The sequence below is a fragment of the Cucurbita pepo genome, chromosome 18, assembly GCF_057944985.1.
Source record: "Cucurbita pepo subsp. pepo isolate OVF chromosome 18, ASM5794498v1, whole genome shotgun sequence".
Taxonomy (NCBI): domain Eukaryota; kingdom Viridiplantae; phylum Streptophyta; class Magnoliopsida; order Cucurbitales; family Cucurbitaceae; genus Cucurbita; species Cucurbita pepo.
Window position 1 is genome coordinate 3,766,128 of NC_141815.1, and position 27,564 is coordinate 3,793,691.

Here is a 27,564-nt window from a genome sequence, read left to right on the forward strand (position 1 = left end):
TTTGTCCGAGACTGGAGGCCACCCCTAAGATGATTAGAGATAGGTCCCTAAATCATGATTGCATGTGTTTGCATTTGCATGGCCCCTATAGCGGGGCCACTTACTGAGTATTCTTTGAAATACTCAGGCCGTGTGCCACATCATTTTTCAGGTAAAGGCAAGGCGCACTTGTACGGAGGACGGCGGCATCGCGAGCAGAGACTGTGGCACGTGCATAGGGTAGATTCATATTTAAATTTCTAGTCTTAAGTTAGAATAGGTTGTTTTGCATTTCATTGTTTTAAATTATTTTGTATTTGTTTTTGTTTTCTCTAAATTTCAGTATTTCATATTTAAACACGTAAGACCATGGCTGTGTTTTCCAGAGAAGAGGTTGTTTTAAACGTTTTTTTGAAGTTTACGTTATCAATTCTGTTCATGTAAGACTTATATTTCCGCATTATAGATGAGCATGAGACGTTAGTAGCGACTCTGTGTATGTGAAAATTTAGGATCGTTACAACCTAGGATCAATTGAATATCATGGTAAATAAGTTGCTAGGATTCAAACCCAAAAGTGACTGTTATCTCCCATCACGCGGTGTGCGATAATGCCCCTATTCTTTTTTTATGTGGGATGCCCTACACTATGTATCATGAGCAAGATGATGAGGATGGTCTCCTATTTCCCTTACTTAGATGAGATACATGCATCTGAATTTACAATCTGGATGAGATGATCGTGATAGCACCACTCATGTGTTTAAGGGAAGAGAACTAAAGATTACTTTAGAGAAAAGTTTTTAGTATCAGTAAGTGACAGGTAAGATTATAAGCTCTAAGTGCCAAGACCCTGAAGACACAATAAAAGATAACATCCTAGCTTAAGGTTGCCATTAAGAGCCTACAAGTAGGCTACTTATTGACTTTTTATTCACTCCATGTTTACATTTTTTTTTCAGGCTTGGAGTTGGTCGTGGATGGGAGCGAACTTTGGAGCGTGGTGATAAGACAATCATAATCTAAGCCCAACCATCGAAGTTTTTGTTGAATACAAAACCCTTGAATCAAAGAAATTAACTCTTCCTATACAAAATTTGGAACAGCCAAAAGATGAGGCTAAAAGTAGATTACTTCTTAAGATCAAAGATCTAGAACCACGATTTGATACATTGTTCCAAGTTAAGTCACTCCACAATTGAACTTGATCAAGGCTTGATTGAATGACTCAGATGCAATCTACAGCAAGAACGACATGAAACTTAGAAATGACAAAGATGATGCTCAAAGTTCTAAGGATGAAAGTCCCAATTTGAGAGTTAAATTTCATTCATCAAAATCTGCCTTTTACATAATAATTTGTGGGTATTTATAGTCTTTCCACAAAACAAACTTTCAATTGTTCAAATGCCCACTAAATGGTCATTCCTTAATCGAATCAACTTGTATCACATGGAATGGAGGTTGAATCGAGCCTATTCAATTTTGACGATGAAGAATGAATGCTTATTGAATAATTTTGGTCTTGGATCGTGTAATAGATCTAGCTGAAACACTTGGAACACTATGATACTTATCAGAGGGCCATAGACTAACCTTCATTTTAACTTAGTATATGTAACAGCCCAAGCTCACCGCTAGCAGATATTATCTCTTTAGGCTTTTCCTTTCAAACTTCCCCTTAAGTTCTTACGGTTTCCACACCCTTATAAAGAATGTTTTGTTTCCGTCTCCAACAAATGTTGGATCTCACAATCCGCCCTCCTTCCGGACCCATCATCCTCACTAGCACTCATTCCTCTCTTCAATCGATGTGGGAACTCACAATCACCCCCCTTTGAGGCCCAGCATCCTTGCTGATACTCGTTCCTCTCTCCAATCAATGTCGGATCTCACAATCTACCCCTTTTCGTGCCCCAGCATCCTCGCTGGCACTCGTTCCTCTCTCCAATCGATGTGGGATCTCACAATCCACCCTCTTTGAGTTTCAGCTTTCTCACTGGCATACCACCCAGTTTCTTACTCTGATACCATTTGTGACAATCCAATCCTCTTTGCGCTTTCCTTTTCAGACTTTCCCAAAAGGTTTTTAAAATGTGAGCGGCTAGGGAGAGGTTTTCACACCCCCCTCTTCAATGAATTTGAGATCTAACAATCCATCCTCCTTGGGAGCCCAATGTCCTTGCTAGCACTCTTTCCTCTCTCCAATATATGTGAGATCTCACAATTCACCCGTACGGGGCCCAGCGATTGTACCACATTCACTCCCGAGTGAGGCAAGAAAATTTGGATTCGTGTCACCTACGGGCCAAGCAATGTATGCTCAAACCTCTGGCCCGATTTTGAGAAGAAGGTTTTAGAAAACAAGGGCAGATAGATCTTCGAAATAGATTTTGTAAGAAAATTTGAAATAAGGTTTTGGAAGCAATTTTATAGGCTATAAGCGAGAAAGGTAATACAATAGCTTAGATAGTATATTACTTCCGATAGGAAGAACTAACGATTAGTCACATCCCTCTGTAGTACATTTTTAGGCGATTTAGGTATGGCAGGCCTAGACATGATTTCGCCAAACAATCATGCAAATTTTGGCTTGGTCGAGTTGACATTTAGTTGCATCCCCCTATAGTACATTTTGAGGCTATTGAGATCTGGCCTGGATATAGTTTCGCCGAACAGTCATACAAAAGAAAATACAATAATACGATAATATAACATGAAATCAAATAAAAAGTTGGCATTGCATGGACATGTGGCCATTGAGCTATACGCCTTGGACGAGCATGACCGTAACATCATCCCCCACCTAATTGGTTGACATTCTTGCAATGTTATAGACTATAACCTAGAAAAGCAACACAAAGGCTTAGATAGCATATAACTTCGGGTAGTAAGAATTGACGATTATGTCCAATCCAATTGGATCGGTGAGGTCAGGTTCAAGTAAAACAATTTAGGTCGGTTAACTAAAACCATCTTCTTCCTCACGATACCAACTACTCACCTACACTATGATTCTCCTTCAACCAGTCACTATACTCGCTCCACGAGCAATGATTGTGTAACACAAGTCTGAGAAATTAGTGTTTTGCCCATTTTGTCCTCCATGCCTAATTAGGGTTCGGAGGACTAATGAGGAGGAAAGAAAAAAAAAAGTAAAAAAGAAAAAAAAAAGAGGGTTTTAGATAAAAAGAAATAGTCATTCGATCCAATTATGAACTTGAGACCTCTCACACCCAAAGCAAGAATCATACTACCAAACCAAATGCCCATATGTTTGCCATTATTTGTTATGTTGGATTGTGATAAGCGCCTACAATGCTGGAATTTGCAAAGCTAGAGGTCCTTCTAGAATCCTTGCAAAACGCTCACAGAGAAAGCTAACTTAACGGATTGATCTCAACCAAGAGCTGGTTAGAAGATGAATGACTCTTAGATCGAACTTGGAATCTATGATGGTCACCCTTAGATACCAAGACAATTCACTCCAGAATTAGCTTGATCAAAACTAATTCAATGAATCGGTTTAAACATCAAACCTAAAGCAATGTTTGAAAAAAAATAACACCAAAAGGTTATCAAGAAAACACAAAGGTTTTTTTTCTGTATTCAACAAAATCCATCCTAACATGAATATTACATGCCTTTAAATAGGCCCAAAAGATAACTCTAACAAAATAAAATTCAGCCACCAACTACTAATAAATGCTATTAAATACAAATTGAAGAAAATAAGGCATTAATAAATTATTCAACTACCAAAGGCAAGTCTTCTAATTACTTTCTATAAATTTCTTTTATTGGTAATTCAACTACTAAACACAATTCTTCTAATTACTTTCCAATATCAGCCACTCCATTATTTTCTTGATTTGATTCTTGAATCTTCTTTGTATTGCTTCTTGTAATTGCTCGTTCGGGTACATGGAAGTGATAAGTTGTTGGATTCATATCATCCCCCCTTTCTTTAAAAGAATTTTTCCTCAAATCAAATTCTTCATTCTTTCCGGACAAGAACTGAATATTGTTTTTTTTTCTCACTTTTTTTTTTCTCACCTTTACCTTAGTTTCTTCTCTCCACTGTTGTTCTTCATATTCTTTTCTTTTCTTCTCTAATTTCAATTGGTCACAATGTACTTCATATGGAGACAACGGAAGTAAAGTAAATTTCTTCCCACACAAAGTAAAAGTATACTTGTTCATCAAACCATCAAATGTTACCTTTCTATCATATTGCCAAGGTCGGTCGAACAAGATGTCCCCCGCATGCATTGGTACGACATCACAAAGTACTTCATCTTTATATCTTCCAAGAGTAAAAGAAATAAGAGCTTGGGAGTTTACCTTAATTTCTTCATTGTTTGTCAACCATTGAAGTTTATACGGTTTTGGATGTGGATGGACAGAAAGTTGAAGTCTTTTTACAAGGAAGCTGCTTACCACATTTGTGCAACTTTTACTATCAATCACCAAGCTGCATGGGTTTCCTTTGATCAAACATCTTGTGTGGAACAAGTTTTCCCTTTGATCTTCAAATTTCTCTCCCTTGATTTGAACATTGAGTACCCTTCTTGTGATCAAAGATATGGAATTACCTTCTTCACCATACTCATCATCATATGCTGCAATTTCTTCCACAAGCTGTGAATCATGATCCTCACATTCATCATTTGAATCAAGTATACCATTCCTTATCACCATAACTTTTTCATTAACACACTCTTTGCTCATGTGTCCAAATCCTTTGCACTTCCAACATTGAATAGAACTAGACTTCTCTTTTACCGTCTTTGAAGCTTCATTCATTTTACCATTGGAACTCTCAGCCTCCACTCTTTTAGCAGTCACAAACTTTTCTTTTGGTGACATCGAATCATTTCTATTCACAAAACTATCCTTGTTCCAAATTTTAGAATTTGAAAATATGCTAGTTCGTGATGTGTACCTTTTTGAATGCTCTTTGTCTTCCTTCAATTGGTCTTCAATTTTGAGAGCATAATGATACATGTCTTCCAGATATGGTGGTGGATTTCTGTCAACAAGATGAACAATTTCTCGATTCAAACCTCCAAGGAATCTAGACATGGTATCTTCTTCTTCTTCTCTAACATTTGCTCTTTCCATCATAGTTTCCATCTCTTGATAATATTCCGCCACAATTTTTGTTCCTTGCCTCAAACCTTGCGATTTAGTTTTCAAATTTCTTTCATAATGTTTTGGAACATACCTTTTTCTCATGGCTTCTTTAAGTTCTTCCCATGTCTCTATTGGATCCTCCTCTTTTCTTCTTCTCTCGGATTTGAGATGTTGGTACCAATCACCGGCATGATTGGTAAATTCGGCAATAGCAAGTCTCATCTTCTTATTTTCACTATAGATGTTGCAATCAAACACATGCTCTATCTTTCTTTCCCACTGCAAGTATGCCTCAGAATCTGCCGTTCCACAAAATGGTGAGATTTTGAGTTTAACTCTCCCATCTCTATCTTCATGTACTCTTTCCATCCTTCTAGGTTGCATAATAGTTGCATGGTTATTTCTTCCTCTCCATCTTTCTTCAACTTGTCTTTCATGTACTACTATTTCTTCATCTTCTTGTAATGTTCGTTCTTGTCTTTGTTGTTGCGCCCTTCTTTCTTGTCTATCTTCCATCATCATTTCCATCATACCTTGAATTGCTTGAAGAATGGTTGTATTAAGATCTGGTATTGGTGGTACTCCTTCTCCATTATGTGACATTTTGTTATCAAGGGACCTCTCCACACTTCTCACAAAAAATTCACTCAGGGACACTCGTGTTTAACACTCAAAGGTAGGCTTTTGGTACTAGGTCAAGAATGTAAAGTCTGGTTTTTTTTTTTTTTTTGATAATCTGAGAGAGAAAAAAAATAACAATAAAGATATTTCACCTCTAGAGCGGCCAACGAACGTCGACCAAATGCTCTGATACCAAATGATAAGCGCCTACAATGCTGGAATTTGCAAAGCTAGAGGTCCTTCTAGAATCTTTACAAAACGCTCACAGAGAAAGCTAACTTAACGGATTGATTTCAACCAAGAGCTGGTTAGAAGATGAATGACTCTTAGATCGAACTTGGAATCTATGATGGTCACTCTTAGATACCAAGACAATTCACTCCAGAATTAGCTTGATCAAAACTAATTCAATTAATCAGTTTAAACATCAAACCTAAAGCAAGGATTGAAAAAAAATAACATCAAAAGGTTATCAAGAAAACGCAAAGGTTTTTTCTGTATTCAACAAAATCCATCCTAACATGAATATTACATGCCTTCAAATAGGCCCAAAAGATAACCCTAACAAAATAAAGTTCAGCCACCAACCACTAATAAATGCTAATAAATGCTATTAAATACAAATTGGAGAAAATAAGGCATTAATAAATTTCCTTAATTGGTAATTCAACTACTAAAGGCAAGTCTTCTAATTATTCCTTTAGTGGTAATTCAACTATCAGCCACTCCATTATTTTCTTGATTTGATTTTTGAATCTTCTTTGTATTGCTTCTTGTAATTGCTCGTTCGGGTACATGGGAGTGATCAGTTGTTGGATTCATATCAGATTGAATGTGTAATCACTATTTTATTAATAATGAAATCCATGTAAAAGTATTATTATCCTACCTTTTAACTCTAAACCTATGCAAAATTTGATTATTTAAAATTATGTTTATGGTTAGTAACCATAGAGGAGAAAAAAATCGTTGAAGTTATTCCATAATATAATTTTTAATTTGATAATTTCACTTTAATCATCAATCATGAATACATAAAGAAAATGTTAGAATTTAGATAGACGATGTGAATTGATATAAAAAAAAATGGTAGTAAGAGGGTTGTCCCTTGCATCCTCAAGATATGCATATTTCACTATTACAACGCCCATATGAAATAGAATAAAATATAAAATAGGTCCCATCGAGATTTGAACTCGAGTTATTAGATTCAGAGTCCAATGTCCTAACCACTAGACCATGGGACCACAAATATTTGTAAGAATTTGTGTGTAATAAATCTCTTAATTTCAAAAAATAAATAGTACCTTCATATACTTTCAGAACTTCAAAAATTACCGATGTGTCCTCGTTTTTCAGTTTTGTATTTGATAGGGTTTCAACACATTAAAATCAATTAATATATTAGGTGACGTTTAATTATCTACCATTCTTTTTTAGCCCTACGATAATAAATATGGTTAAAAAGTAGTGAAAGAAGTATTTTGTTCGCCCAATTTTCTACCATTCTTTTTCAGCCCATGAGAAGCATACCCACGGTAAGATACTTGCATTCACGTTGTCCCTTGCGTTTTTCTTCACCGTCAGCAAATTTACAATTTTTGCATACTGAGGTATAAAGATAGTCGAATTGTGTAGGTAGAAGACACTACAACGTCGTGGGAACATATGGCAAGCAAATAGGGACTCACCATAGTTGAGATATGAACAGAAGAGCGACGGATAAATGGAGTCAAAAGGTGTCGAGAAGAAAGAGAAAGGCAGACAGAAAGACGCGTGAATTGGGAGAAGAAGACAACGGGATAGGGTCAAATTTTGTTTGAATTCGGGCAACCCATCACTACAACCAACCCACGACCCATCATTCCTTTCGATTGGTGACCCATTTGCAAGAAGTTCAAGAAACGAGGCTCCGAACACCAGACAAGAGGTAAATAAACATCTTTGAGTTTTCTGAATAAATACTTGAGAGAATCGATTGGATTCTAATATATAACCTAAGTCGAGTATGAATTAATGGTACATGAAAGAAAAATATTAGAATAGTGAGTTAAAGGCCTAAATCAGATGTTTTGTTAAAAAGTTAAGTAACATTAAATTAACCCCTTAAACAAACTATGCTACTTACAAAATTTTAATACTTGGAATATTATTCTATGTTAAAGCTACGTATGAAATTTGGTAGCGATTGGATATACCTAAGATGGTAAATCGAGAGGAGGTGTAAAATGACCATAATGTCCTTCGTCCAAATCAAGTTACAAGTAAATTTTCACGCCCATGGAATCACATTAGATTTCCCTTTCATGTTTAGCTAAGTTAAAACTAATGAGTTTTGATGCTACTCCATGATATAATGTATAAGCCTATGTTAATTTATAAACCATGTTCCTAGAATATACTTAGGATCAATTGAATACAATGGTCAATAAGGTTGTTAGGATTCATACCCAAAAGTGACCGTTATCTCTCGACCACTTGGTGTGCAACAATGCCCCTATTCCTCTTTTATGTCCTGCCCTTTGTATCATGAGTAGGATGATAGGGAGGGCCTCCTATTTCCCTCAATTAGATGAGATACACAACATCAGAATTTAATAGCAGGATGATATGATCGTGATAACACCACTCATGTGTTTACGGAAAGAGGACTAAAGGTTACTTTATGGAAAAGTTTTTAGAATCCATAAGGGACATGTAAGAATATAAGCTCTAAGTGCCACGACCCTGATAACTCAATAAGAGATAACATCCTAGCTTAAGGTTTCATTAAGAGCCTACAAGTCGGCTATTTATTGACTTTTTATTCCATGTTTACATTTATTTCAGTTAACTAGGAGTTGGTCGTGGATGGGAGCGAACTTTGGAGCGTGGGTGATAAGGCAACCCAATCCTCACCCCAACAATCCAAGCTTTTTTTTTAAGCAAAACCCTTGAATCAAAGAAATTACACATTCTTATACAAAACTCGGATCAACCAAGAGATAGTTAAAAGTAGATTACCTCTTAAGGTAAAAGATCTAGAAACAATATTTGAAACCTTCTTCTAAATTGAGTCACTCCACAGTTGATCTTGATTAAGACTTGATTGAACGACTCGGATGCAATCTACCACAAGAATTGCATGAAACTTAGAAATGACAGAGATGATGCTCAAATTTTAAAGGGTGGAAGTCTTGTTTAGAACTTAATTTTATTCACAAAAATTCTCCTTTTTACCCCGTAAGTTCTCACCTTTTTGCTCCTGTAACTACAAGAAGTTAAGGAATTAAAATAATAAAGAAAGTGTATGAAAATAAATTATCAATGAATGCTATTTATAAAAACTTGATGGTGTGCAAATATTCACTTTTGAAGCTCCAAATGGTACTTCTTCAATCAAATCAACTTTTATCACATGGAATGGAGGTTGAATAGAGCCTATCTAATTTTGAGGATGAAGAATGAATGCTCGTTGAATATTCTTGGTCTTGAATTGTGTAATAGGTCTAGTTGAAACATTTGGAACACCTTGATCCATATCATCTCCCCCTCTTTAAAATTATTTGTACTCAAATCAGAAAATCATAACCTACTTCAAAATAACTCAAGTAAGCGACATTGATAGTAAGATCAATTTTATAGGTATTGTTATTAATTCTTTCAAGAACTTTGTAAGGGTGATCCCCTCTTGAATGTAACTTTGTTTCCTTTGACATGCAAATCACTCCTTGCCAAAATGTATCCAAACTCAATCATGGGGGTGAAAAATGTGTTCTTTTCGTCCTTTGTTAATTCTTGAAACAACTTTAAAATTTTGTTTCTCAACCTTCACGTTTTTTTAAAGGATTTTGATCAAATCTGCCTTGCTTGTGCTGCTTCACTCACAAAAATATTAGAAGGAATAACAAGCAAAACCAAAGGCGTAAATGGATTAAAATATTATAAGGAATAACAAGCAAAACCAAAGGCGTAAATGGATTAAACCCATAAACATCTTTCAAAGGAGAACAATGAATGGTACTATCAATTACTATATTATATGCAAACTCTACAAAACCATTAGTCCAAAGACTTATATTCTATTAACCACTTACTTTTGTTCATCATTTTACTCCAGATTAAGTTAGTATCACTTCCTTTTGTTCATCATTTTACTAAAGACTAAGTCAATAGGTAATAATATATCTAAAAATTCCATGTAATTGTTACTACTTCCGTAAAGACTAAGTCAGCAACCCTTCAAACTAAAATTTTTCTTGGAAAAGTTTTATAAAAAAGATAATGTAAAGCCCGTTAGATTTAATATATATATATATATATATATATATATATATATATATATATATATATATATATATGTATTAAAATAAAAATAACAAAATAAAGAAAAGAAAAAAAAAACTGACCACCTCCTTTAATCTCCCTGTCCATCCCCTAAAATACCTCCTTCATTGAGTATCAATAATTCAGTAAAAACAGAAATAGAAAGAAAATATTTTTATGGAGGAAAAAAATGCATATAATGGAGAGATGCTGAAGGAAAAGGAAGGCAGATAATGGAGAGATGGTAGGCAGAGGAAGAGAGATGTCATTTGAAAAGATTAGTGATTTAGATGTGAGTTAGAAATTTAGAAAATTATCTGTTGAATGATCTGAATTAGAAATTATCTATCAGTCCATTCAAATTGGTCCACGAATAGATAGATAAGTAAGAGGGGAAGATAGGGAAAAGAAAGATCTGGAAGACCTATTCAAATAAAAAAAAAAAAAAAAAAAACTAAGATTTGGATCGGTAAAACATATTCAAATAAAAAGAAAAAAAAATATCTATGCTAGAGTCCATTAAAATTGGTCCACGGATAGATAGATAAGTAAGACGGGAAAAGAAATATCTGGAATACATATTCAAATAAAAATAAAAAATTAAGATTTGGATAGGTAAAACATATTCAAATAAAAAAAAAATTTGGAAAACAGGATGAGAAGGAAGATAGGGAAAAGGAAGATCTCGTTTCAAATAATAAAAAAGAGAAAGATAGGGAAAAGAAAGATATGGAAGACATATTCAAAAAAAAAAAAAATTGGAAAACAGGATGAGAAGATTTGGCAAAGAGGATGAAAAGGAAATCTAGAAAACATATTCAAATAAAAAAAAAATAAGATTTGAGAATAGTAAAGCCAAATAAAATTTGGGAATATAATTAAACTTTTGAACAGAATTAAATAATGTGAATATTAAACAATTTAGATATTGGAGTAGATACATGGATACATGGATACATGGAGAGAGAAAGAATTAAACGATTTAGATATTCGAGTAGATACATGGATACATGAAGAGAGAGAGAAAGATTAGATTTAGAAATAGTAAAGAGAAAAAAAAAATCTGGGAATAGAATTAAACTACTGGACAAAATTAAACTATTTAGATATCCGAGTAAAATTAAACCCAACTGCTTAAAAATTTATAAAATTAAACTCCTTCCAGGAAGTAATTAAAAGAATTAGATTTAAATGGCTTAAAATAATTAGATAGGGAGGTAGATTGAACGACACAATAGAATTAGAGTTCAAAGAAAAAAAAAACAAAAGAGAGAAGATTTTAGGAGAGAAAAGAAAATTAGAACGGGTTGAATAATTAGATATGGAGGTAGAATTGAACGACATTAGAGTTCAAAGAAAAAAAAAAACAAAAGAGAAAATTTTAGGAGAGAAAAAAAAATTAGAACGGATTGAAAATGACAAGTATTGTTCATATGACAAGTACTGTTCATATGACAAGTACTATTCATATGGCAAGTACCGTAAACAGAATTAAAATATAACATAGAAGAGAAATAAGTGAGGGAAGGAAAATGGAATTATGAGAAATTATTATATTTGTATCTATAGTATATAATATTAAAGGTTGAATTATACAAGCCACTTGAAATATTAATAATATTATATTGACATATTATTAATTTAAGTTTTAAGTTTTATTATCCTATATAATTTAGAAACAATGAAAACATGGAATTCGATTTTTATTCAGACCGTTTAGAGCCGTATTTCACATGGTTAGTTGGATTATAAATTAAAATGTGAAATACTAATAAGAGGTGACAGTTCTAGACCATAGACCATGAGACATTCCAAAAATTGAACTTAACAACCCTTAAGCTTAAGCATTTCATTTATTGAGGGGTCTCTAACCCCTTGATTTTTGCCTGTCTCCTTTAGAATCTATTTCAATTCTTCGTTCAGATCTAGTTTAGTTATTCAATTCTTCGTTCAGATCTAGTTTAGTTATTCAATTCTTCGTTCAGATCTAGTTTAGTTATTGAGACAATTGAAAAAGATTTTTACTTGTTGAGGGGATCCTTTGTCCTTGCCTTTAATCATTGGGTTTACCACTCAGAACCATATAAGAAGTTTTCTCCTTGTACCGGCTCGAGGGGGTTTACCCCTCAGAACCATATTCTTACCAATGTCTTGCTTTAAAGTATATTCTTACCATTATTATTTTATTTATCATATTCTTCTTTTATCCTTTCCATTTGCTTCAAACGTCTTTATTATTTTCTACTCTATAAAATCATTATATTTTGCACCATATTTTGCACCACTACCTCCAAACTCATTATATTTTGCACTACTCCCTACTTGGAATGGACAGGCCAAAGAACAACCCCAGAAACCCAAACCAATGGTCTAAGCCAACCTCCAACCACTTTGTTGCCCCTATATGAGTTACAAGCTCACATTACCAAGCTCGGCGATTTCCTTAAGACAATGACTACTTTATGAAGACTACATCCAATTTTAAATCTATCAATGTGGGATTGTTGTAGCACAGAAATGTATCATATTTAGAGGTAAAATAGATAAATGCATTTATTCAAAACAAATGGCAAGCTCTGTGAAACCAGCCGAAAAACAACTCCAGTATGGGTTACAAGCTCATATTACCAAGCTCGACAATTTCCTTAAGACAATGACTACTTTATGAATACTACATCCAATTTTAAATCCATCAATGTGGGATTGTTGTAGGTGAGAAACCTATCATTCTCACCTCTCCGAACACTCTTAAGGTCTCAAATTTTCATATTTTTATGCAATTACAACATATTCATATTTACAAGTAAAATAGATTAATACATTGATTTAAAACAAATTCGTTGACAATTATAGACATTCAAATATTCCTATAAAAATTGAGCCAAAAAAATTTGGAAAGTTTTAAAGTTACATTTATGAAATTGGAAAAAAGTAGTTGGCAAGCTCGATGTCCTTAGTCCAAGCCACCAAAAATATATGTAAAAAAATTGGATGTCAGGCTGAGGACTATCCAGAGAGGTCTATATTGGGTCTAGGAGAATTGACCCGGTATCCTTCCACCGACAAGACCGGAAGGTTACACTCCTTTGTGACCATTGAGAATTTCGTGAGAACCACTCGAAAAGTCGTTCAATTTTATGAAAAACTAAAGAGGTTCGGTTTTAGGTTGATGTGGTCGGTTCAGTTCAACTGGCCACGTCATCGTCTCTTCCTCCCGCAAGGGAAGGACACGACTCATGGCGTTGCTCCTCCGTTTGAAAACGGAGTTCGCCAGCTCATTCCAGAGCATTTCTCCCCTCGATTCCTTCATAAAACATAAAGATGAACTGTCAAGGAAGAGTTTGGGATAGATATCTCACCTGCTCGTGAACTACAACGTAAGTTAAAGACGTTCAAAGTCGGGGGAAACTCGTTTTGTTGTCGGAGTAAACCTAGGAGGTGTTGTTATTAGTTACGACGATGCAGACACTGTCAGACCACACCTCCTCACCAAAGAACCTCTTTATACCTTTCTTAAACTAAAGACATAATTCTTAGAGGTTGTTTGGGCGTGGTTGAGGCGAATTTTGAGTTCCTTCCCTCGGTCTACAACTTAACCTAGAACACGATTTTTCCATTGGTCAGCTCAAACTAGGCCATCAAACATGTTCCATTTAATCCCCTCAAGCTCTTGGAAACATCAATTTTTTATTTTAAGTGCCGTAAATAAGAATTCGAATATCGTCCCCAAAACTTACCGATATCGAATTCCTTCGGTTACGCTTGTTCTTAAGGTTGTCTACCTTTGAGGCCTTCTTAAAAAATGATCCTTAGTTGTGTAGAAATTAATTGAGAATGGATTTGTTCATCGAAAATGTCTATAGCTTCGGATTGGATTTCAAGCTTTCTGATCAGGGCTTTACCGACGTTAATTTTTAATTCAAGTCGTTGGATATGTGAGCTGTGAGTGTTCTAGACCCTCCCCAATTTTGGAGGAGATTGGAGCTTGAGAAATGAGTCCCATTTTTTTAAGAAAATCTTTCTCTATAAAATGTTACAATTCTTGTTCCCCATTTTTTTAAGAAAATCTTTCTCGATAAAATGTTACAATTCTTGTTCTTTGAAAACCTTTGAATTCTTATTCTTGGGTGTTGGATAAAATGTTACCATTCTTGCTGTTTGAAAACAATTCTTGTTCTTTGAAAACCTTTGAATTCTTATTCTTGGGTGTGTCCCATTTTTTTTAAGAAAATCTTTTTCGATAAAATGTTACAATTCTTGTTCTTTAAAAACCTTTGAATTTTTATTCTTGGGGTTAAATAAAATGTTACAATTCTTGTTCTTCAAAAACCTTTGAATTCTTATTCTTTGGTGTTACCATTCCATACTCGTAACAGATTAATAATGTTTTATTTCTTATGTCCCTGTTCATGTGAACTTTCAAACTTATATCTTATAGATTTTCTGCTCACAAATAGAAAATAAGTTCCCACCAAAATTTGAACTCTTATCCGATAAAATTTGAACTTTCAAACTTATATCTTATATCTTATTCTTGGGTGTGTCCCATTTTTTTTAAGAAAATCTTTTTGGATAAAATGTTACAATTCTAGTTTTTCAAAAACCTTTAAATTCTTATTCATAAAAAAACCTCCATTTCTAAGGGTAGAAATCCCAACTTGATAGCTTCATTTTATTCATAAAAAATCTCAATTTTACGTAGTACTTTCAACTCTTCAAATGCTTACTAAATGATTAAGTGGCCATGATTGGTGAGTTACTCCCACTCCCATTTAACCAAAAAAAAAAAAAAGTTAGGACCACTTCGACAAGTAACTTCCCCATCCTATGGGGGAATGCAACAAGTTATGGAATTATAATTATAAATAAAGTTTGCAAATAAATTATCAATTAAGTGCTATATATAGCAACTCCATCCTCCCTTTCAACCGAGTAAATATTCACTCGAAACTTCAAATGATCCTTACTCAATCAAAACAGCTTGTAACACATGAAATGGAGGTTGAATCGAGTCTATCCAATTTTATAAATGAAAAATGAATGTTTGTTGAATATTCTTGGCCTTGGATTATATAATAAGTTTAGTTGAAACATTTGGAACATCATGATACTTATTAGAGGGCCATGAATAAACATTTGTAACACCCCAAACTTACTGCTAGCAGATATGTCCTCTTTAGGCTTTCCCTTTCGGGCTTCCCCTTAAGGGTTTTGAAACCCATCTACTAGGGAGAGGTTTACACACTCTTCTAAAGAGTGTTTTGTTTCCATCTCCAACGAACGTGGGATCTCACAATTCACCCTCCTTCAAGGCCCTGTGTCCTCACTAGCACTAGTTCCTCTCTTTAATTGATGTGGGATCTTACAATCAACCCCCTTTGAGACCCAGCATCTTTGTTGGCACTCGTTCTTCTCTCCAATTGATATGAGATCTCACAATCCACCCCCTTCGGGGCCAGCGTCCTCGCTACTGCTGGTTCCTCTCCAATCAATGTGGGATCTCAGCATCACTCCCGCTAGTAAAGTCAAATTTTCAAGTTTTGTTTTGTTTTGAACGAGACGAGTAAGTAACCCTGCTGGTGGGTATAATCTCAGGACTTCGTTCAATATCATCGTAACCTAAATGTTGGGAATAACATAAAGTTTAACCAATGAAATAATAAAATAAAAAAATGAAAATATATAGAAGAGAGTCTTACTCACAATTTTTAGGCGATTTAAACCATCAAAATCTGGTTTGTTGTTACCAAAGACTTGTAGGACCTCTTCCCTTGCTAGATCTTACCATTTTGTGTATGAGCTCAATAAAACCATAGTCCAAACTAGTAGCATTGCTGTGGTTTCTTGGCCAGCAAGGTAAAAGATTCTACATTCTTCTACTACATCTTTGATACTCATTGTGATATCGTTGTTTTCGTGCTCTTGAATTTCTTTCAAATTTGATTCGAAGAGGATGCTTAATAGATCAGTATGCATAGCTTCACCTACCATCATAGCCCTTTGCCTTTTGTTGATAACGCCCAAGAGCAACGTTTTTAATTCTTTGCTCATCTTTTTCATTATATTGTTTGACTTCATTGGTACAAACCTACACAAACGTTATAATAAGATGTTATACGAAATTTCATAAATATTGTTTCTATGAGATCTCACATTTGGAGAGAGAAATGAGTGCCAGCAAGGATGTTGGTCCCGAAGGAGATGGATTGTGAGATCTCACATTGGTTGGAGAGGGGAACAAAACATTTTTTTATAAGGGTGTGGAAACCTCTTTGCGAGTTTTAAAAACCTTGAGAGGAAGCCTAAAAGTGAAAGCCCGAAGAGGACAATATCTGTTAGTGGTGGGCTTGGGCTGTTACAAATGGTATCAGAGCTAGACACTAGGCGGTGTACCAACGAGAACGTTGGCCCCAAAGGAGGGTTGATTGTGAGATCCCACAGCGATTGGAAAGAGGAACAAGTGTCAGTGAGAACGTTGGGCCCCAAAGGAGGGTTGATTGTGAGATCCCACATCGATTGGAAAGAGGAAGAAGTGTCAGTGAGGACGCTGGGCCCTAAAGGGGGTGGATTGTGATATTCCACATCGCTTGAAGAGAGAAACGAGTGCCACTGTAACGACCCAAAATTTTCTACTTAATTTAAGGTCGCTACTGTATACGTACCATAAACATTGAATGCGGAAGACTTCATTTGAATTCCATAAAACATAACCTTTAGCTTAAAACACAGCCATGGACTTACGTGTTTCGAAAATCTCTTTAAAACAACACAACAAAAGACCCAAAATAAAATAAGTAAGCGTTTAAGTTTAAAACATCCTATTCTATCCTAAGTCTAAGAAAATAAATACCACTATCCTATGCATGTGCCATGATCTCGAGTTGCGGTCGTCATCAGCAGTACAGGAATGCCTTGCCTTAACCTGAAAAATGTAGTAGCACATGGCTTGAGTATTTAAAAAAATACTTAGTAAGTGACCCCACTATTGGGGTTAAATGCAACAATCACATGCAATGAAATGATGGGACCTATCTTTCGTTTCGTTTTCCCTACGGTGCAATCCTAACGGATAATCGTGGACGTGTACCATATACTCTACACACAGCCCATACGTGCGAGTATGGGCTCACCAGCTAGTTCGCACACCGCTGGGCCACAGTCCTTAGCGGGTGGGCATACTCTCGGAGCCTCTTATGCCGGGACCTGTTAAAACTAGAACCGTCACGGCAGCGCTTTGCAATGTATAACGATCGTTGTCCTGCCATTGGATGTACGCGTCCGTACCCTCGTTATGGGATGAGGGTATCCCCCCAGATGCATGAACACACATAATGCATGAGGTCCCTCTATTTCTACATTTATCTTTAATGACCATAACCCCCCTGTCACGTTCTAGGCTTCATGTCATTCTCATTTTCATTTCACATTTCATACACATTTCTATCGGGGTTATGGTTCCAGACAGTTTACCGTGTTTCATGTCATACAATTCATGCGGTTCACATTCACATATTCCATACAAACATGCCATAATCATTCAAGGACCTCATATCGTTACATGCATTACACATCACATCAGACTAAAAGCATACATAACATACATTCACGTTCACATAACTACGTACTTAAGCACAATAATCTAGCATACAATGTATCATATCATAAACAAGTCATAACGTAAACACTTCATAGTCATATCGTTCTCTAACTTACCATAGCCTTAACGTTCTTATACCTATCACAGACATATCATTACGTAACGTATCTTAGTCATATCGTCAATCTCTCCTATCCATAGCACTCCGGTATGTAACCTAACCTTAACGTTTCATGAACGTATCTTACTCCTATCGTTACATTTCGTTTTGTGCATCCTTCTCGTATCCTATCTCAAACATATCCTTGAGCATAATTATTATCATACAAACCACATATTATAACATAACATAACATATAGGAAGCATATCAATCCACAGACAATTCACACAGACACGTGCAGAACCACAGGGCATGTGTCAACATCAAATATAACCATGCCGATAGTAAGGTCACTTACCTGGCTAGCTTAAGTCGTTGTCACGAATATATCTTTAATGAAAGTTCGATTCCGTCCTTTAAAATCCGGGTCAATCTATATGAGCCCATGACATTAGTTTCGGGTTTGAATTCTACAACATTATTTCTCTAATTTACATGGGTCCATTGTTAGAAGTCTTGAAATGTTATATATCTATAATTATATTTTTATTAAAAATCTCAGTTTTCATGCTTACTGTTGTATAAAAAGTAGTTACAGCTAAGTTATTCTAAGCTTTACTATTCTCTGTATTTGCCCTCTGTATTTACCTTCCCTTCCATATTTAGGTTTTTAAGTCCCTAAGCTCTTTTTTTTTATTTTTTATCTGTTGCCTTATAATTCTGTTCTCATGTATTCCAAATTTATAGTGGATCTCTATTTCCAAATCTTTTCTTATCTCAGTGTTTCCTATTTCCTTATCTTAGTTTACTCTTGGCCATTCTATCTTTAATCTATTCATTTGGCTACTAATAAAAAATTTAATCTAATATTGCTAATCTGGCCTGATTTACTAGAATCGTACACATGATTGACATTTAGTTTCTAACTCAAAGCTAGATCATTGTAATAATTCAATGAAGATCTAATTATAATTTGGTGTGATTTCTAAAAAAAAATAGGATAAAAGAAAATGAAGATTTAATATATACCTTATTGATCAGATCTATCTTCACGTAAATCTCCAGTGAATCTCACCTGGGTAAAGGCCATTCTCATTTTTTTTTTTTTCTTAAGTAAATCTGAAGATTATATTTTTCTGTTTCTTTTTTTGCAGTAACTGTTACTTTCGTGAGTACGGATGGGTTGATGAAAGATAATTGTGGGAAGGTATGAGAGGTTAGTGGAGAGAAGTGGGGAAAGATTTTTTTTTTTTTTTTTTAATTAATTAATTAATTAATGTATTATTATTATTATTTTAACTATTTTTATTGGTTTATTTCTTTATTTATTTTTGGGCTATTACAGCCACCGAGGACTCTAAGCCCACTCTAAGCCCAGAGAGTGGGCGGATTATGAGATCTCACATTGGTTGGAGAGGGGAACGACTAAGAGTGTGAAAATCTCTCCATAGCATAAGCGTTTTAAAACTTTGAGAAAAATCCCTAAAGGCAAACCTTAAAAAAGACTCATATTCATGTCTAAATGGATTAGGTATTTAAGCAATGAATAAGAATCTATAAATTGAATTGTGTAAGAGTTCACCCCCCATCCTGGTATGTAAACGGTAGATATAGCTTTAACGACTAGATTCTCAGGTTGTTTAAGACGTAAAAAGATCATTTTTCCTTGTTCATAGCTGCTTCCAAATTATTCGAGAAATCACATCAGCTGCCAAGTTTTCCAAATGAGGCATCACATCCAATTCATAATATCCATCTTTTGAGACCATTTCTTCCCACTTCCTAATCATCTTAGTGCAACTCTCACACATTGCAGGCACCATGTCGTGTATAACAATTTAAGCATATATATGAACAATTAGACTCCCAAAAATATTGTTGCTCAAAGTTTTTAAACCAATCTAGCGGTTAGTTATAACAGTTCAAGCCAACCGTTAGTAGATATTGTCTTTTTCGGAATTTTCATTTCAGGGTTTGTCCTAGAGTTTTTAAAACGCATTTGTTAGAGAGAAGTTTCCACATCCTTGCTTCGTTCTTCTCCCCAATTGATGTGAGATCTCACAAATAGACGCGTTTACAAGAGTGTGGAAACCTCTCCCTAGCACACACATTTTTAAAACCTTTCGGGGAATTCCAAAACAGAAAGCCCAAAGAGGACAATATCTATTAGCGGTGGGATTGGGCTGTTACAAATTGTTTCAGAGCTAGATACTGGTAGTGTGCCAGTGAGGAGAAAGAAACGAGTGTCAGCGAGGACGCTGGGCCCTATAGAAGAGTGGATTGTGAGATTCCACATCGGTTGGAGAGAGGAATGAAGTATTAAGAGTGTGAAATATCTCCCTAGCAGACATGTTTTAAAACTGTGAGGGTGGCGATGATATGTAACGGTCCAAAACGAACAATATCTACTAGCGGTGGGCTTGAACTGTTACAAGTCGTATTGACACCAACAATTGTACAAAATTAAACTTATAAATACTAACTATGAGTTTATTTATTTTGATATCTAATTACAAGAAGAAAGCATACCTTCAAGTGTTTGAAATGAAAGTCTGGATTGATTATCTTTCTATGTTTAACCCATTTGGGTCCTTCATGACTAGTAAGTCCATCGAAAAGCAACCTTGTAAGAGGGTTGATAGTTGGCTTTTGAATATCATGCATTAAACAAAGTGCAGCTTTGAGTTGATCCGGGTCGATATGGTCCAACCCACATGAACGAATTCTTGTATTTAATATAAACAAACACCCGAAAATATTTGCTAAAACCACCGCATCTAAATGGTGATAAAAGTTCTCAATTAATAAAGGGAAGGACAAAGCTAAGTCTAGTTATGTTTGCTAATTTATAATTAATGGTGACTTTTCTTGTGTCTGATAGAGAGAGTTTTTCACACCCTTATAAAAGGTGTTTCGTTATCGACTCCCCAATCGATGTAGGATCTCACACTACACCCCTCTTTGGGGCCCAGCGTCCTCGCTTGCACTCGTTTCTTTTGTAACGATACTAAATTTTGTTTATAACCTAAGGTCGTTACTGTATACGTATCATGATTATTTAATGTGAAAATACTTCATTCAAACTTTATAATAAAAACATAACCTTCTTCTTACCTGTCATTTCTAAAGCCCTTAAATAAAATAATGGGCGTTGAAATAAACAAGAAATAACATAAAGTAAAAATGCCTTGTAGTTTGAAAATGCAACTAACCTATACTAACATATAATCTAATAATTCAAATTATGAAACTACCCTAAGCATGGGTCATGGTCTCCTAGGTGCGATGCCACCGTCCACCGAGAGGAGCTTTATCTTTATCTGAAAATGAGAGTAGTACATGGCTAGAATATTTTAAGAAATACTCAATAAGTGATCCCCGGTCGGAGTTAAATGCAAGCACATATAATTTCATGAATGAGACCTATCATAACAGTGTATTTTCCTATGGCGGCTATCCTAAATGGGCAATTTGAATGTGTACTTTTCCTACCCATAGTCCACACGTGCAAGCATGGACCCACCAGTCAGTTTGCATACCTGTTGGGCCCCTTTCTGGTCGGGCGAGCATTCTTTGGTAGTTGTTGATGGCGGACACCCGTTAGGAATAACAACCGTCACAAGTGCATTATGATAAATATAAAGATCGTTCCCCTGTCTTGTAGCAGACGCGTTCGTACTATCGTGAAGGAGAAGGGGTATTCCTCGATGCAGGAGCACACAATAATGCATGAGATCCCAACATTTTTCCATTTTCATTATCATATAATACAATCCCGTTAGCGTTTCCTTCATATCATATCATTTTTCATATTGTTTATCATATCTTTCATGCGTATGTCAGAGATGTATTTCATGTAACTCGTTGTTTTACATGTCCATCATATCATATCATTCATGTCACATATATGTCATATCATAACATTTTCATGCTTTCAGATATAACAATCCACATCATGCACATATTGTATCATATCATGTATCATAACAGTCACATAGCATATCTCGAGCATGTCTTCAACATATCATATCATAAACATATCAATTCATCAAATACAACATAACATTCACATATCATAATATATACATATCATTTCATAACAGTTTGCATATACAAGCATATAACACGTGTGGAGCCACGAACACATGCCATCATACAACACAAAATTATAATTGAATGATGGTAGGGCCACTTGCTTGGTTGGCCTTAACTGACCTTTTTCCTAATCCGAGTACATTCGCTCCCGTTCCTCGAAATTACTCCAATTATCGTTGGTCATCATCGTAAGAGGAAGCAATGAACCTACTTTGAACACGCATAATTCCGTCTCTATTTGGTGTTTAAATTTAAGAAAAATATCATGATGTAGTCGAAACTATGATCTACAACTTTGCTAAAGAAACCAAGTTGATTTGAGTTCAAAATAAAAAAAAATACAAAAATTTAAAACTCAAAGAAGAAAAACCTAATCGGATCTATGTTTTGACGGTTAGAAGGAGAGATGAAGTTTTGGCGTGCCATGTGTCAATCAGCGAGAGGAATGATGCGTGCTATTAGAAGGAAGACACCCATCGGGTGCCGAGTAGAATGATGCAACAAGCGTGGCGTGGAGCGACATGTCTCCACCCAGACGAGGACACGCCGCCTTCTACAATACCGATCCGACCCACGTATTTTGACCCAAACCGATCTGCCACCCACTAACCAACCCGATTCGACCCTTTGTCCAAAGAAAATTGAACTGACTAGCCCACTATCATACCAGAAACCTTGACCTGCGACCCGCGCTTGCAGAATCCTCTCACGCATGGTACTCGCACGTGGCTGTCACGAGAAGAATATGTGACGACGTTTGGTAACGCGTGGCCTGCGAGTGTAAGATGATTTTTGGTCTGTTCCTAGATTTTTATCCTAATTATGATTCTAACTATATTTTTATGTGAAATAGGTCCTAAATGAGGAAAATCACTTCTTTTGGACACCCTCCTAGTGATAAAGAAAGATCTCAACATATCTACTTCTCTACATATGGCCCACACATGCAAGCATGGGCCCACTAGGTAGGCTCACACACCCATTGGGCCTGACTCGTCGGGATAGCACTCGCTAACAAGTTGTGCCAGATACTATAGAGGGAAAGGGTAGGCATGACCTCATGACAAACATAAATGTCGTAAATCACTAGTCGTAATGTATACGTTTGTACTCATCATAATGGGAATGTATTATAGTGCACATGACACACAAATATGCATGAGATTCTTATAGCTTTTAATCATGAAATATTATACAAGGCAAGACAAACCTCCATTTATTTATAACATATTAAGTTTGTAAATTATGCTTACATAATTCCTCTACAATATGTAACACATAACATAGTTGTCACGAGAATTAAGCATTATAGAACAGCGTAGCATAGCTTCTATGCATAGCACAACTTATCGTGGCTCACACAACATGTTTCAGCATACCATATCATAGCATGACATAACATAGCACAATACGGAATAACATAGCATAGCATGACATAACACAACATAATATGAGATTATAAAATATATCGTAACATATTGTTCATATATATGACACGTGCAATGGCAATGGGGGATGCATCATCATACATAATACAATTCATCCAACAAAGCCGATCGTGGAGCTACTTACTTGGTTGGCCTAGGCCAAAGTAACTAATTATTCTTGGTACCAGCGTAAATGTGCTCCTTAACGTCCAATTCAACTTCAGATCCATCTTCTTGATGATATGAATTAAAACAAAATCATTGCAAAGATCGGTCACCTTGTATCCTAATTATTGAAGATAAAAGAAATATCTCAACATATCTACTTTAATCTCTTTTGATTTTCCCAAATCAAGTCTCTTGCTACATATTTAAGATTCTTGAAATTAAAAATCATGTGTAGCTGGTTTGGTATAATTTTCATTGAATATTTTAAGGTAAGACATCTTATACAGATGACGATAGCGTCGGTAAGAAGACCATGGAACTAGTGTTAGGGTAGCTGCCTTTATGTCTTTCTGTAGCCATTAGGTTAGAATACGACATTAAATTATTTTTCCTTTTTGCTTCAAATGCTACATTATTTACTTTTCAACTTTACAACTAACCCTTTACAAGACTTCCTTGATCTCATGACTTCCCTTATGTGTTTTTAGAGAATGTACCGAGGATACTTCCGTCCTGGACAGTAGATCTCTGCATAGAGCTTGAATTAGGTACAAATTCATATCACTTGGCCGACCCGTCACCCTGGACCAATAACCCACGTGCCTACCCAACTTGACCTGGCTTCTAGGTCGCATGCATACTTTACTCTGACTCATTACCAACCCGACCCGATCGTGACCCGCACACGTCCACCTCCCCTGACTCTTAAAGGAAATAAGTGCTTTAATAGAAGTTTTAAAGACAAGATTGTAAAGTTGATAGATAGGCTCCACGAAGTTGGAATAGGGGTTTGATAACTTGGAATAGGGGTTTGATAACTGAGTAAATATTCTTTTGAACTTCCAAGCTTTTATGTACCTCCCTTTTGCCTTACAATAGAGAAGGAGAAAAACAGTAAATATAAAGGGTAAAAAGAAACACAGTCAAGCAAATAATAATAATCTTAACCACACTAAACAGATGCAAAGGAAATTGTGAAACAAACAATACCAAATGAAGTTTATCACAACTCATGGTATCTATCATAGATTCAAGGTATATAGCTCTTGTTGTTCATAGACTTGGGTAGCTAGCTTAGCCTACGTAATGGTTAACTGGTGTCCAAGATTGAGGTGCTATATCATAGAACTCTCTCTTTGTCATGAGGATGCATGAGTGTGTGCTCGCTTGTAGTCATCCATGGAATGTTAGTTGGTGAACTCTTTCCATATGATCACAAGTCACCGAAGGTTGGGGGAGCAACCCCTGTGTGTGCCAACTCCATTGAGTACCCTCATAATCCATGCCTTCCCATATGACGGATCCACCGTGCAGGGTAATCAAACTAGACTATTAGGCTACACATTTTTAATTGGTCCCATGTCTTGCTCAACGGTACTGTACTTGAGTGGAAAGAGAAGTAGAAACTCTGCAAACACTGTACCGACTGCTAATGGTCTCGGAGGCTACATTTGTCTTCCTAGGTTGCCATGGTGGTCTTCTAGGTCTCTAGGGTGGTGTGGCTATCTTAACATGAACTCATGTCTCCAGGTTTATCAGTTTTGACTCCTTGAGTCTTGTTGGATTGGGAACATTAGGGGTTGCACCCTTTGATCGTCTCTTACGATTGTAATGTGCTTGGAGTACGGGAAGCGTTTCATCCTAGGTCATGTTCTAGCCAAGTTGACACTAACACCCTAGTCTTATTCAATTTCTACTATCACTCTACGGATCATATATTTAACCACCTAGAGTTAATGTATAATATCATGGATACAATTACACATGCTATATTGGAAGATAAATTTTATCAAGCACCTGGAGTGCAGATACATAGTCAATTACAACATACAAAGGCTATTTCAGATATACCTACAACAAGTGTGACATTTCTCATGCTTATCCGATCATTCTAATTTTTTGTCATACTAAATCTAACCTCATAGGAGTTGATTTTACTAGCATGCATGCATATCCAAGCTATCCCTACAAATATTACTTGCCTAGAAATTGAATGGATACTTACATGATTTGTCTCATGCCTTCCGAGTTCAATTACGGCTGAAAAGTCACAAAAAATTCTTGAAGTTCTCGGTTGGATTCTAATTGAGACAAAAAAATTGGTTAGCATTAAAATCGGCACAGAAACGAAGAAATGACACATGTCCGTGGGTTTCTTCCTTCTTACTACAATTTTTTCAGAAATCATAAGTATTTCATTCCAATCTATTTTCTTTTCATTTTCGTAACTCTTGATTCATAACTCAAAATAATTTGGTTTTTCATCAATATTGAAGATTTCTAATAAAACTAACTCTTGTGAGCCAATAATTACCCTCTTCTTATTACCTTTGTATAAGAAACGATAATTCCTTCGTAATGAGTACCGTGCACGACTCTTGGCATAAAAACTATTATCGTTTAGGATTTAGTCTCGCACAAAACCCTCACTATTCCAATTAAATCATATCAATCAAAAGATTAGTGAATTAGAGAGCCGCTTCTAACTTGTTAACTTTTATAAATTATTATCAAATAGAATCTAGATCTGACATGAAATCTTCTCTTGCATCTCAATGAAGTTAGTAACATGTATTCGAGATACGATAATTGTCGTCCTTGGTCGAGCATGACTATGTTAAGAGATATTTAACTATCTCCCACGTGCTTTTAGTACTCGAATCATGTTTAGTTTTTTTTTTTTTTTTTTTTTTTTTTGAAGTGTATGATTATCCCTAAATTACATAAGGCTCTGCCTAACTTTTTTCCTTGTATCGTTACTAGAATAGTGATCAATCATGGGTCCTTCTCGTTCAATGGGATTTTATTCTTAAGGATTGCACTACATTCTACATTCATTGCTAGATATTGAATTCCTCAAATTTCTTTCGTGTAGTAAAAATGCCCTTCAAAAACTTAACGTACTTGCTTTGTGGTGTTGTTTAGATTATTGTAGAAGGTTTTCATTTGTATGCAATGAGGTATTTTGTTATTGGAAAATTTTCTCAGTAATTTCTTGAACCTTTCTCATGCCTCAATCAACGTCTCATCGTTAAATTGTTGAAAAACTACTACTTAATTTATGAATTTGACATTTTTGGTGGGTGGAAAGTACTTGATTAAAAACTTCTTGAACTAAGCCATTTCTAAAATTTTTGAGCCTTGAAATATCTTAAAGTAATTAGAGGTACTTTAGTCATTTAATCACTGAGCCCTATTGTAAAATTTTATGACACTTAGTCATTTGGTTCTTGAACTAAGGTAAACCATGTAGGAGTATTTTGGTCATTTTGCACTATTTCTTGGTTTGGCTACTTATCCTTATTCATTGGCCACAAAACTTTATGTACATCCTTAATATTTCATAAAATGCTTAGTTTGGGCTCTTAACTAATGGTTCTTAGTATTTTTATTTCATATTCCCATAATCTATACTTAACTCAAACTTCATGCTAAAATTCAAATGATTCGCACAAGTATTTTCTTAAGAAAAGTTCAAGACTGGCTACTTACCTCATCATCGTTGTTCGGGACCTCCGTTCTCAAATTTTTAATGGAATCACTAAGAAAAAAAAAATTAAGGGAGGGTTTCATGCAATTCATCAAACATATCGTGTAGTCTGGAAATAGGGTGTTGATACTTTACCATGATTATATTGATGGCTCTACAATCCACACATATGCGCCAAGTTTCATCTTTCTTTGGCACCAATATGATTGATACAGAACATGAACTCAAACTTACTTGTATATTCCCCTTTTCCATGAGCTCCTCCGCTTGTCATGATTTTTTTTAGTCTCAATTGGATTGACTTCGTAAGCTGGCCTATTAGGAATGATAACCCCACATTCAATCACCGAGAGCTCATGTACTGTCAATCATGTATACAATCCCACATACAATTACCTGGAGCTGATGTACAGTCAATCATGTATACAATCACACATACTCAATGGGGTGATATCATTCATCAAGCTTCCACAGCGTAGATACACAAATTCTCATTCGCTTTTCAACGTTTGAGGTTGTTATCATAACTACCACAGAAAAAAAAAAAAAAAACATACAACAAATCCATACGGGTCTTACCACATATCATATACTACTAAATAGGGTTAGACTGCATACTGGGATGTGGTGAAGCATGTCGTCGAG

General features: G+C 35.5%; 1 non-coding gene and 1 pseudogene across 1 annotated transcript; both read right to left on the reverse strand.

The window, feature by feature from the left end:
• Window positions 1–6,911: 6,911 nt before the first annotated feature.
• Window positions 6,912–6,983, reverse strand: TRNAQ-CUG (transfer RNA glutamine (anticodon CUG)). The gene has a single exon. It is a non-coding gene; the product is annotated as a tRNA-Gln (tRNA).
• Window positions 6,984–15,474: 8,491 nt separating this feature from the next.
• On the reverse strand, window positions 15,475–22,018 carry LOC147787057 (cytochrome P450 CYP72A219-like; annotated as a pseudogene).
• Window positions 22,019–27,564: the final 5,546 nt, after the last annotated feature.